We start from the raw sequence: 13,200 nt of genomic DNA on the forward strand, positions 1-13,200 counted from the left end.
CCCTTGACACTAATATGGGCTAATCTTTTGTGCCATAGGCCTCCTTGTGAAAGTGATTTATGAGAAACTATTAGGGCATTCATCACTTTCTACATATTTTGGATAACATACACACCATTCACTTTTTCTCCTTTTATGACCAGTTAGGAATCTTTCCAAATCTCCCAATGACTTTCTCTACCTCTGTATTCATACCCAACTAAGTCAAGCATTCCTCAAGAGATTAGATTCCTCTTTAGTTTAGGTACATGTCTGACATTTCATAGCAACTTTACTGATCCATCTTTATGTTTTAGGGGGACAGATTCAATGCCAATGACAGGATAGACATTGTTGTTGCCCATATAGACTGATTCTCCATCTACTGCCTTATAGGTATTAAACCACTCCATGTTGGGTGTCATATGGAAAGAGCAACCTAAATCGAACATCCAATCACGATCTTTCGCTGGATTCTCAAGGACAACAACTTTGATGGAGGTTGAAAGAGCATCAAAGTAAAACAGTGAGTCTTCTCCAACTAATGCTTTAGGAGCAGGAGTTTCTAACATCTAATTTTTCTTCTTTTGAGTCTTTTGTTCATTTTTCTACTTGAGAGTTTGACAATCTTTGATTAGATGTCCTTCTTTTTACAGTATTTGCACTAATATTGGATTTTTCTTTATTTTCTTCTGATGATTGTTGTTTTCCTTTATTCTTCCACTATTTCTTATTTTTGCCTTTGACAAAGAGGCCTTTTGCATTCTGTGATTCTTGTTTACAATTCTGTAGTTCTATTTTATGGGTTTAAGAGCAGAAATGATAACATCTACTGATATGGATTCTTTATCATATTTTAATGCATTTTTCACATCTTTATATGTCTCTGGAAGAGAATTTAATAGAATAAATGCTTCATTATTAGCACTAATTGATTCACCATGATTATTAAATTCAGTGGTAATCTTTCTGAAGTCATCAAGATTTTCATTTAATGTTTTTGAAGGATTCATCTTGAATGTAAAAATCCTTTCCCATTAGAACATCTTGTTAGAAAGATCTACTTTTGTTTATTTCATTCAACTTATTCCACAGTTTAAATGCAGTATCTTGATCCACCACTTGTCTTAGAACGTTGTCACTTAGATTAAGGACAATAGTGTCATAAGCTGTTAGCTCGATGGTTTCTAATTCATCTTCTGTAAGTTCTTTTGGTAGCTTTGAAGAATCTTGAATTGCTTTATATGCCTTTTGCTGTCCAAGAATCACTTTTACCTTTGTTTTCCACAAGTTAAAATCTCATTTGCCATCAAAATTTTCAACTTCATACCTTGTGAATGCCATTGACTGATGTTAATTCTTCGAGATTTTCTTTCTTTGAAGTTCTTGCCTACTTCTTGCAGGCTCTGATACCAATCTGTTGGGTTTGAAGGGCCCAAACTAGGCCCATGATTGTGATTAATGCAAGGGAATGAGGTATGACTTGGAAGAAGTGGTTGTAAAGAAGCCACTAGCTGATGACAAGACAGAGGAAGCTTCGTCCTTCTTTTCATCTTTTATCTTTGTAAGTTGAATTGTATTCTGATTAGAAAGATAAAGTGGAAAAACTTCTCAAACTCTCTCTCGATTACTTCCTAAAACTTCTCTAACTTGTAATTCATATGACTGTGCAAATTGATTGAGAGAATTGTGCATGGATGAACGAAGAAGTAGAAGAGGATGGAGATAAGAGAATATTGCAAGCAGATGTACATGGTTCGACAAGATGCCTACATCCAAGGGAGAAGAAGAATTTTTTGATTCTTGGAGGAATTTTACAAAGATAAGTCTCTAACTCTCACACTCTAATTTTCTTACTGACAAGCATCCTTTATAAAGAGAAAGATGGTACATGATTAGTGAGTCTAGAAGGGTATGTAAATATTGTTTTCACTCTAGATGTTACAGATTTTACAATCTTAAATTCCCCTGGTGTTTGCCTCAGTTGTCTAACTCTTTTATTTATTCATATTTTCTTGATGGTCATGTATCATGGGAAATTATTGTTCACAAAACACAGTTGTACAAAATGTAAGAATCTAATATCGGATGGGCCAAATATTAGGCCCAAGATTGTGATTTAGTAGGGAAATGGAGGCTGGCTTGAGGAAGTGGCTGTGAAGACGCCACGTTGCTGCAGGGATGATCAGAGGAAGCTTCCTCCCCTTTCTTTCTGGTTAGTGGAGGCATGCATGAGTAGAGGAGAGCTTCAGACCTTTCTCTTCCTCTCAGTTTCTTCACGATTTTCCCAAAAGCTCGCTCTCACTGTTATTCGAATGGCTATGGATTTTGATTGAGATAATGAAGCACCGAAGAACATGAAGTAGAAAAAGATAGAAGCAAAAGAGAAGTAAGTAGATATACGTGGTTCAACTTACTAATTATCATCTCTTCATTTCTTACTAATTATCATCCTTTATATAGAGTAGGATGTTACAAATAGAGTGAGTTTTAAAGTATAAATGTTGTTTTCACATTAGTTCTGTCACAGACTTTACATTAGTCCTTATAGTTTGCATGCTCGTCCCAAATGAGATGGACCTCGTGATATTTTTCAAATTGAGACCCTAAAATATGTGATACCAAAGAATAAATTGTACAATATCAAAATTTTATCATATTATACAATTGCTTCTTACAAAAAAAAATAAATAAAAATAAATAACAAAATATATGAAACTAAGAATATGTCATCAAACAACTATATAACAATGATATATTTTTTTTTTTTTAGAAAAAGCGTAATCCTCCAAACTTTTTTTTGAAGCAAAATTATCAGTAAACTGTTTATAGTCAACTCTCTCCAAAATATCATTTTGAGTCACTATCATTGCTAACTCACATAAGCCTTTCCTGTGATATTGTATAGTGCATAAAAATCTTCAACAACTTCAATTTGGAAAAGTTTCTTTATACGAATACAACTGTCATAGGAATAATAAACAAAATTCTATATGTAATAATAACATTAGGAAAAAAATCTAAAAGAAACCAAGTGAGAGAATAAGAATCAAAAGGATATATAGTTTTCTAATTCCAAGACTACTGATCGAATTCTTAAAAAATAAATCAAGCGAGAGAATTAAAAATAGAAGGATAACAAGAAAATAGAAAATAATTATCTGAAACATTAGTCATCAATTAATAAAGATTCAAAAACTTGAAGAGCGTTGGCCATTCACCTTATCTCCCAATTATAAATTTAACCTTCAATGAAAAACCATAAAACAAACAAAAATATGAGTACATTGATAAATTTTAATAAAAAAAAAAAAAAAAAATTCGTAAATCTACCCAAAAATTGTATTTAAATTTTTTTTTTAAAAAAATTATATATCTTCAATAATATCGAATTGAACACAAAACAATTTTCAAATTCTCATAATTTCCAAATTCAAATTTCAATACAATAAATAGAAGTAAACAGTCACTGGATAGGAACTAAGGGTGTTAAAAAAATCGAAGATCCGAAAAAATCGAGCAATCCAATCCAATCAGCTGATTTGGGTTGGTTAAAAAAAATGGTTTGGTTTGGGTTTTTTTTAATGAACCCAAATAGGTTGGTTCGGTTTGCGGGTTCGTAGAAAAAAAGTTCGGTTCAAACCAAACCGACCTAGGAAGTATAGAGAATTAATTGTAATTTGTATGTAGACCCAGTGCCCAGTTCAACTCAGCCCATTCCCTTCGGCCTTCAGTTCATCTCAGCCCAAGAACCATAAGGCCCAAATCAACTTCCCACTTCTCGGTAGAAGCCTGAAGGCTAAAGCCATTCTCTTGTTGACACGTGGCCCTTAGAGATTGGAGGTCATTTTGATTTCCTTCTTCTCCACATTTCAACTTCCCAGTAGTCAATAGACGCTCACGTCAGACAGAGACAGACCAGACGGTAGGTCAGCGGCGCCATTCGTCCCTTTTTTTTGTCACGTCATTCTTCACTCGTCTGTTCCATCGACTCGTCGACTCCGTCCGAGTCCGTCACTCCTCAATCGTCCGTCTGCCATTCCCTTTTCCGCTTTTCGTCACTCATCACGCCAAGCCTCTCCGTCCGTCACTCCTCTCTGTCAATGTCATCTTTCGAGTCACTCCTTTTCATCACTTGTCCGAGTTCTGACTCTTCCTCTTCGTGAGTGTCATCTTCACGTTAGCCATTAAACGATTTTATATATATATATATATATTTTTTATTATTTTATTTATTCCTCATGGTTCACCTATGCTCACAATTTTTTTTAGTTTTTCTTTATTTGTTAATATTGTAGATGCAAAATAGTGAGTTGATCGACATCGACAATGAATCACCACCTATAAATATTTTCGTCCCCGATGCATGTTCTAAACCATCGGAAGTCATTGGCAAGAGAAAACCAACTAGGCCATCATCTTCAATGTGGGATCACTTTACAAAGATGGAAAGATTTAACACTGAAGGTATAAGATGCAAATATAATTATTGTGATAAAGATTACGCTTATGACACTTCATGTGGAACTAGTACCTTATGGAAGCATTTACGAAAATAATGCAAAAATTATCCATTTAAAGAGCAACCTAAAGGACAAACCATACTAAAATTTCAACCGAATGAAATTGATGCAAAAGGTGCTATCAATATGAAGTTTTTGTCTACTGCCTTTAGTCAACAAAGAGTTAGAAATGCATGTGCTAAGATGCTAGTATTGTCTGAGGTACCATTTAGATTTGTAGAGACAGAGGGGTTTAAAGAATTTTGTAATATTGCATGTCTTAAGTTTGACATTCCTTCCAGAATCACAATTGCTATGGATATTTATCAGTTGTATGTGGATGAAAAAAAATTGTTGAAATCAACTTCAATCAAAAGTAGTCAAAGAGTGAGCCTAACAACAGATACTTGGACTTCCTTATAGAACATCAAATATATTGTTCTTACAACACATTTTGCTGATTCTGAATGGAATTTATAGAAAAGAATAATGAATTTTTGTCAAGTGTCTAATCATAAGGGAGAGACAATTGGTAAAGTAATTGAATATTGTTTATTAGATTGGGGTATTGATAAAGTATTTTCAACTATTGTTGATAATGCAACTTCAAATGATTCAGCAATTTCATATATGAAGGGAAAACTAAAGATTTGGAAGTATCTTATTTTGGATGGTAAATTATGCTCATATTATGAACTTGATTGTCGATGATGGATTGAAAGAATTGCATGATTCGATAGCTAGTGTACGAAATGTTGTAAGATATATTAGATCTTCTCCTAAGCGATTGAAAAAAAAAATTAGATTGTGTTGGACATGAAAAGAATGAATCTAAAGCCCTTGTTTGTCTGGATGTGTCTACAAGATGGAATTCAACCTATTTGATGCTTGATCATGCTTTAAAATTTGAAAAGACTTTTCAGTGCTTAAAAGAAGACGATGAAGATTTTATACATCCCTTTACTGAAGATGAGAATGGAAAGAAAAGAAAGGGATCACTGACCTTAGCCGATTGGAACAACGTTCAAACATTTGTCAAATTTTTCAAGATGTTTTATGATCTGACATTGAAAGTTAATGGCTCAACTTATGTCACTTCTAATACATTTTTTCAGGAACTTCGTAGGATTCAACGACTTTTAACAGGTTGGAGCGAAAATGTAAATAGTGTGATATACTATGGCTTCCAATATGAGAATGAAATTTGATAAGTATTAGGGATCTCTTGACATGATGAACTAAATGTTGTTTCTAGCTATTGTGCTTAATCCACGAAATAAGTTGGATTATGTGACTTTTTCTTCATAAGTATCTATGGGGATGGAGTTGCTAGAACAATGACTGATGAGGTGAAAGTTAGTTTGATGCAATTGTATGAGTTTTATAAGATAAGTGATTCAAGTGGTCATGCTTTTGAATAACCATGTCACATAGTTGAAATAATTGAGGATTGTGATGACATGGAAATAGATCTACAGTTGGAATACAAACGAAGAAGAAAAGAGAAAAATTTGAATGAAACAATAAATGATGTGGAGAGATATTTGTCAGAACCTAATGAAGATCTGATGGAAAATTTTGATATTTTGAATAGGTGGAAATTAAATGCTCCTAAATACAAAATTTTATCACAAGTTGCTCGAGATGTTTTACCCGTACCAGTGTCAACAATTGCTTCTAAATCAACATTTAGTATAAGAGGTAGAATACTTGACTGTTTTAGAAGTTCTTTACGTCCTAAGATGGTGGAGGCTTTAATATGTACACAAAATTGGCTATGTGTTAAGCCAACATTATTAGATCTTACTCCACAAACTGGAGAATTGGAAACTTGTGATCAAGTTTTATGAGGTAGTGTTATCTTTTATATATTTACTCTATAATCTATATTAATATATTGAAATTATGATAGTATTCTTATATAATTTATTGTTTAAATCTTGTTTAGAGTTCTTCAAGGATCAAGTTTTGTCAAGATCATGAATGAGTCGTTGAAATCTAAAAACTTTTGTAGACATTACATTATAGTCTTACTTATGGATTTTGTAGACATTTGAAAACATTGTTGCCTATATTTTGAATTGTGTAGACATTATGGTCTTTCTTGTGAATTTTGGAGTCTTGTTTTGTTATAATAGATTTTAGATATTGTTCTCGTGGATTGTGGAATCTTATGTGTTTTTATTGGTGATTCCAAGCTTTTTGGTTCGGGTTCATAATTTAGCAAGGGTTAGTTTTGGTTAGAAAAATACACAAACCAACACATAGGGTTGGGTCTAAAATATCCCTAAATCCAACTCAACCCACGAACACCCTTAGAAGAAACCTTTTTTGTTGGCTTTTAGATATTTTAGTATAGATTATTAGTTGAGTAAAGTATAATCGAAGAAAGATTGAACAAGAATGGAGATAAATAAACTTTTAGTTTACACGTTAAACCCTATAAATTTGATATTTTTTAGCCATAATTAATTACAATTGAATTTCTAAGATGGTAAGAGAGAAAATTCAAAGGTTTGATGTTTAAATTCGCCATGAAAATTGACAAAAGATGAATTGGAAGTGTTTTGTTGGTTGAAGAACGAGAAAAATGAAGATGTGAGGAATTAATGAAGACAGAAAAATACGATCAACTTCTGTTTGTTCCCACGCACGCCATCCACCAAAGAACTTTTTTCTTTTTTCCTTTTTCTTTTTTTGGGTTAAGCAACCTTTTCAATTTGAGGCCCCTAAATTTTGATAAGAACACTCATAAAGAATCTAGTTCCTAGACTTATAGGTTAGTATCGAATATAGATTCTTAAACTTTCAATTTTTGTGTCTAATAGGTTTTAGAGTACCTTTATAAGGTATTTATAAGTCATTAAACTTTCATTATTATGTCTAATAAGTCCCAAGCTTTCAATTTTGTATCAAATAGGTTATTGACATATTCACTATATCTAAAAATTCAAAAATCTATGGTGTACAAAATTGAAAGTTTAACATTTATATTATACACAAATTTTTATTCTTCAAAGATATTTAACATAAAATTGAAAGTAGTCATGGATTTATTAGTACAAAATTGCAAGTTTAGAGACATTTTAGATGATATATTAATGATATATTTTAAATTAGTTTTTTATGAGCATTCAAACAATGTTGACAAAAGAATTTATACTTTAAATGAATTTTAAATAAGTGTCTATCTATAACTACTAATGTATTAATAATATAATACTTGAAATTGAATTTTGAATGAGTGTTGATATACTAATAATATACCAATACAACACTTAAAATGGATTTATTTCATAAGTGATACTATTGATTGATACACTAAAAATGTACATGACATGAATTCTTAATAACTACTGATATACTATTGATACGTCTATATTACAATTTAAATAAAATTTGAATGAGTGTTGATAAATTATTGATACAACAAATATATAATATTACATTTAATTTTCAACTCATTATGATATAACATTGATACACGAATGGGCTACTTATGATTCATTTGAATTAGTACTAATATATAATTGAAATGTTAATGTTAAAACTTTATGTATTATTGGAAACGATATATTTCATATTTGGTATATCAACAATATCATTGATATGGTTTTTTTCCCTTTCTAAATCAGATATATCAACCAATTAATATACAAAATATGAAACGTTTGTTATACAATTGATATACCAAATTAAATATAACTTATATATCATTAAAATCATATAAAAATTTGAAAATAAAACAGATTAACTAATATAATTTATATTTGGTATATTACTTACAATATTAATGCATTTAACATATACCATGACATCAAAATTGAACTAACTGAATGAAAATAACTTTATAAATACAAATACAAATAATATTTATCATAATCAAGTAAACAATATCGACCATATAACACAATTAAAATCATGATCTATTAATTGTATAAATGATATTATTTAAATAAAGCATATCATTTGATTGATATACTAAATATAATGTCTATCAGTTGACTGAGATACAAAAATATAAGGTATATATGATATACTTGTTGATACACAAGCAAGGGTAAAATTATAAAGATAAAAAAAAATCGAGAAGCAAGTTTAAATTTTTTGTTATATTTGCATTTTTGGAAAATCATTACTATATTTGCCAATACCCTTATGGCTATGGCTATCCATTGCAATTTTTCTAAAAATATTTGGTATGCATGACATAGAAAAATTAATGGAAATAATTTCACTTGTATAACTAGTGTTGTTGATGCAAAATTTGGAATAGGGGAAATGTACATAACCCTTATGTGACACCAGAATTTGGAGAAGTGAAGACCTATAAAACAAAAGGAAAAAAATGCTCAAATATGTAAGTCGGTAAGAGAATTGTTGAATAAGATAATAAGTCCGAAGGTTTTATTACCTCATATGGAGCCATAAAAAGTGTATTTATAGGGGATTTGTGCTAGGATTTATCTTAATCCTACTAGGATTACAATATGAATTTCCTAATCCCTAACAAACTAGGATAAAATCTCATATTATCTTTTATTATTTTATTTTGATTTTTAGCTTTATTCTTGTCCAACCCCCTCCCTAGCCTTAACCCCCAAGACTGGGAAGGGAGTGTGAGGGTAAACTAGTAGTATTCCAAGACAACATTTACATTTAACATTCCCCCTATATCTATTAAAGACTTCAGTATGTTTACAACACTCTATCTATCTTTCATACATATAGTTTAATTTTCTATATTCTTTGTTGCATGATCCGAGCCGTACCCTGAGAATTTACCAAGTCCTGGTGTGATGGTGGGTAGTAGACTCCTCCTTGAACGCTCCGCTTTGCTCCCTGGGGAGATATAAGAAAACATTTGGAAGAATGTGAGCTACTAAGCCCAGTGAATGGTTCTTTTAGAATAATAATCAATTTGCAAATCATATTTTTGGGAAATCAATCACATAATCATAATTCCAGTATAATCTATGCATGATCATGTATATGTTCATTAAATCAACATCCTCTAGTTCCATGCTATAAAGAATAATCTATGCATGATCATGTATATGTTCATGGATACATTATCAATCATCACAACTTTCTATGGAAACTTCCTATAACCCGCTTCCCCGCCAATGTGCACACCGACAATTCTTTATCCCACTAGTCATGCTTAGGTACTTGACTATATTTTCCGCCGGTCGTCACCGACTATTATCTCCCACATACCGAGGCCGACTATATTTTCTTACCAAACACCTTGTGTTAAGCATGCTAACTATGTAATCAGGGTATAATCTTAGTTTCCATAGCAATTCCACAAACAATATCATGACAATCATCATATCATCATAAGCATGTATTTTGCACTTACATATGCATTTATTCACATATCAAAGCATAAAGCTAAGTAAACACTTACCGTCAGCACGCTTTCCATTAAAATCACCTTTGGACTACTCTCCCATGAATTTCTCCATATCAATGAAAATTTCTTAATTAATATTTGTTATATAAATAAATATGTCAAACTTAGCCAAAATATCATTATTTATTGAAAACACCAGCTTACCCTACTCAAAATCTGCCAAAATATCAAAGTTAGCCACTTTAGAGATTATTTGGTCCAAAATAGGCAGTTGGGTGTTGGGCAGTAGGCAGGGTGGGTGTGGGATGCTATACAGGCTGGTGCGTTTGGGTGTGCGCTGCACGCTAGGCGTGATGCGTGCTGGGCATGCTAGACGTGTTGCGCGCTAAGCGTGGGTTAGACGCTGGGCGTTGGGCGTTGCGCTTGGGCGCTGCACGGGGAAGGCAGACGCGTTGGGCTGGCGCACGGGATGACCAATGCGCGTGTGTGGATGGACGGATGGCTGGACGCAATGCTACGTGCACGCAAGGCGTGGGCTAGCTGTGCGTTCGGCTGCCTTGGGCTGGCTATGCGTCCGGCTGCCTTACTATCTCACCAACGCAACCTTATTTCTTTTGATCTCAAATCAGCCTAATAACTCAACGTCACTCTCTAAAAATGCTCTCAACACACGATTTAGGTGCTAGTATGAATGAATTTCCCTTGCCCAACTCCCCTATTTATAGCCATTTTAAACTCACCCCATGTTGACAACACAACTCCCATTTGTCTTACTTTGAAGCTGCCAGCATGAAGTCTACCCAGCTTATCCCTAGACTAGTCTTGAGTTGTTCCTCTTCCACCTTGCCAGCCAAAATCCCTTTTGTTCCATGAAATCTCCTTCACCCACCTCATGCTTGGATGAACTGCATGAAATCTCCTTTAGCCACCTCCTACTTGAGTTTTATGTGGATCCTCCTTTTGCCACCTAAATCCCTTAAATACCTCACATATTTTCCTACTCAAAATGTTTGTGTCTTTTATTCGAATACCCTTGGCATTCTCTCTTGAAGTTTTCCATCAATTAGCCTCACCTTTGATCCTTAACGCATAGCAACTCACCTTTCCTTCATCAAAATCCAACTTAGCCAACGCATGAGTTGGTCTTCACCAACGCATAGGGTGGCCGCTCACCCTCGACGCTTGGGCTTGCTAGGTGTGCTTGCTCGGCCTACCAGGCATGAACGCATGGTACTGACCATCGACGCATGGTGTGCTGCCTAGGCGCTTGCACGGTTGGCCGCATAGGCACTCTCGACTGCATGGGCGTGCGCTTGGTTTGGTGCATCGACGCATGGTTGCTCGGCAGCGCATAGGATGGCTCGCTCGCTCGTTCGTTCGACGTATAGGCAGATGCTCATCGACGCATGGGCTGCGCACTCGGCATACCCATCGACGCATGGGCAGTGCGTTCTCCATCGACGCATGGGCGTGACTTGACACATGGCCTGCGCTTGTCCTTGCCGCATAGCCTGCGCACATGGCGCATGGCCTGTGCGTTGGGCCTCAATGCATGGCCTGTGCACTTGGCGCACGGTGTCACGATCATGCTTGTCCAAGGCCTGTTGCCCATGGTCGCATGCCCGATCCAACCCCCTTCTAGCATACTTTCATATCATGTATTGTATTAACTTAGTTAGCTTGCTTTCTTTACATTTTCATTGTAAGTGACCATTCGCCCTTTTGCATATGCAAGGGTGCCAGTTAGCTTTTTGTTCAGAATGCACTATATGGGGATAAGACTAATCATCACTTCCCCATACCCGGAGTAGTACTCTATAAAGTTGTTGTTGTTGCTTATTGCTTTCTAGCCTACTACAATCTTTCTTTCTTTATTCACACTCACAAAAACTGCTTACGAAAACTTTTTCTCCAAAACCGTTTTCTAAAACCGTTTTTCCTAAAACGGGGGTGGAGATTGCGAGAGACTCTCGGTGTGCCACCGGTAGTCCATATTCGAGTTGGCTGACTTGTTCGTGAGCGGGAACAAGTGCCGCACAATCGCTAAGAGAAGCTTCTGAAAGAGCGATTGTGACAGTTGGTATCAGAGACAGGTTGGCTCACAGAGGGAAAGATCAGTGATCATGTCGGCGACGAAGAACCTGAACAAGTCCCATGTGGATAGGTTGGTAGAGATGGAAGAGCAAATTCTCTACCTGAGAGAGGTCCCGGATAATATCCGTTTCCTAGAGACTCGGCTACAAGAAGATACTGAGAAAGCCGATGGAATTGATGCGGTAGTGGGCCGCCTAGACGGATTACCCGTCAGAGAATTGATGATGAGGGTAGAGACCCTCGAGACCAAAACAGCACGGTCTAGCAGCTTTAAACGTGGCGATAGCTCATCGAGCTCTGTTGCTCACATAGAGGAGCGCGTCGAAGAGTTGGACGGCTCCCAAAAAGCAATACTTCAGATTGTAACCGATTTGTCTGAAAACTTTTGGTCGGCCCTTGACGTCATCAGAGCCGAGATAGCGGATGTGAGCTCAAGGGTGAATCTCACCATCCGAGCGGTAAGGAACCAAGCCCCATCTGGGGGAGCAATGGCAGTAAGCAGAATAAAAATCCCAGAACCGAAACCCTTCTGTAGGGTGCGGGAAGCAAAAACCCTGGAAAACTTTATCTTCGACCTTGAGCAATACTTCAAGGCGACGAACACAGTGACTGAAGAGTCGAAAGTCACACTAGCAACGATGCATCTGGCTGAAGGTGCAAAGCTATGGTGGAGATCACGATTTACAGACATACAGGAAGGACGATGCACTATTGATACTTGGGATAGATTGAAACAAGAACTTCGCTCGCAGTTCTTCCCTGAAAATGTTGAGATCTTGGCTCGACGAAAACTCCGAGAGTTGAAGCAAACAGGTAACATCTGGAACTACGTAAAACAGTTTACATGACTCATGTTGGACATACGAGATATGTCTGAGAAAGACAAGGTCTTTTGCTTTGTCGAAGGGCTGAAACCATGGGCGAAATCAAAATTATATGAATAGAGAGTACAGGACCTCCCCTCTGCCTATGCAGCAGCTGAACGGCTATACGACCTTAGCACTGACTCGCAAGACGTGAGGAAGCAGTCAACTTCCTCAAATGGGGGAAACAGAAATAGTCGTTCCAGTCCTCTCAGACCTGGGGGAGGCGACAAGAACACAGGGGGAGACCGTAAACCATCCCAATCGAGATCAAGAAACAACTGGCGGGGGTCGCCGCAACAGTATAACAATTACAATCGCCCCCTGTCTTGTTTCATATGTAGAGGGCCACATAGGGCGGGCAAATGTCCAAATCGGACCGCATTCAATGCTTTTCAAGCCA

General features: G+C 35.7%; 1 long non-coding RNA gene across 2 annotated transcripts; it reads left to right on the forward strand.

The window, feature by feature from the left end:
- Positions 1-325: 325 nt before the first annotated feature.
- Positions 326-6,643, forward strand: LOC120084227 (uncharacterized). 2 transcript variants are annotated; one of them, XR_016531270.1, is made up of 4 exons: positions 326-505; positions 1,383-2,368; positions 4,278-4,446; positions 6,076-6,643. It is a non-coding gene; the product is annotated as an uncharacterized LOC120084227 (long non-coding RNA). The 2 variants fall into 2 exon arrangements; XR_005483595.2 differs by lacking the exon at positions 6,076-6,643 and adding an exon at positions 5,597-5,902.
- The last annotated feature ends 6,557 nt before the right edge of the window (positions 6,644-13,200 follow it).

Source organism: Benincasa hispida, chromosome 8, assembly GCF_027475165.1.
Source record: "Benincasa hispida cultivar pf3 chromosome 8, pf3_genome.v1.1, whole genome shotgun sequence".
In the NCBI taxonomy this organism is placed as follows: domain Eukaryota; kingdom Viridiplantae; phylum Streptophyta; class Magnoliopsida; order Cucurbitales; family Cucurbitaceae; genus Benincasa; species Benincasa hispida.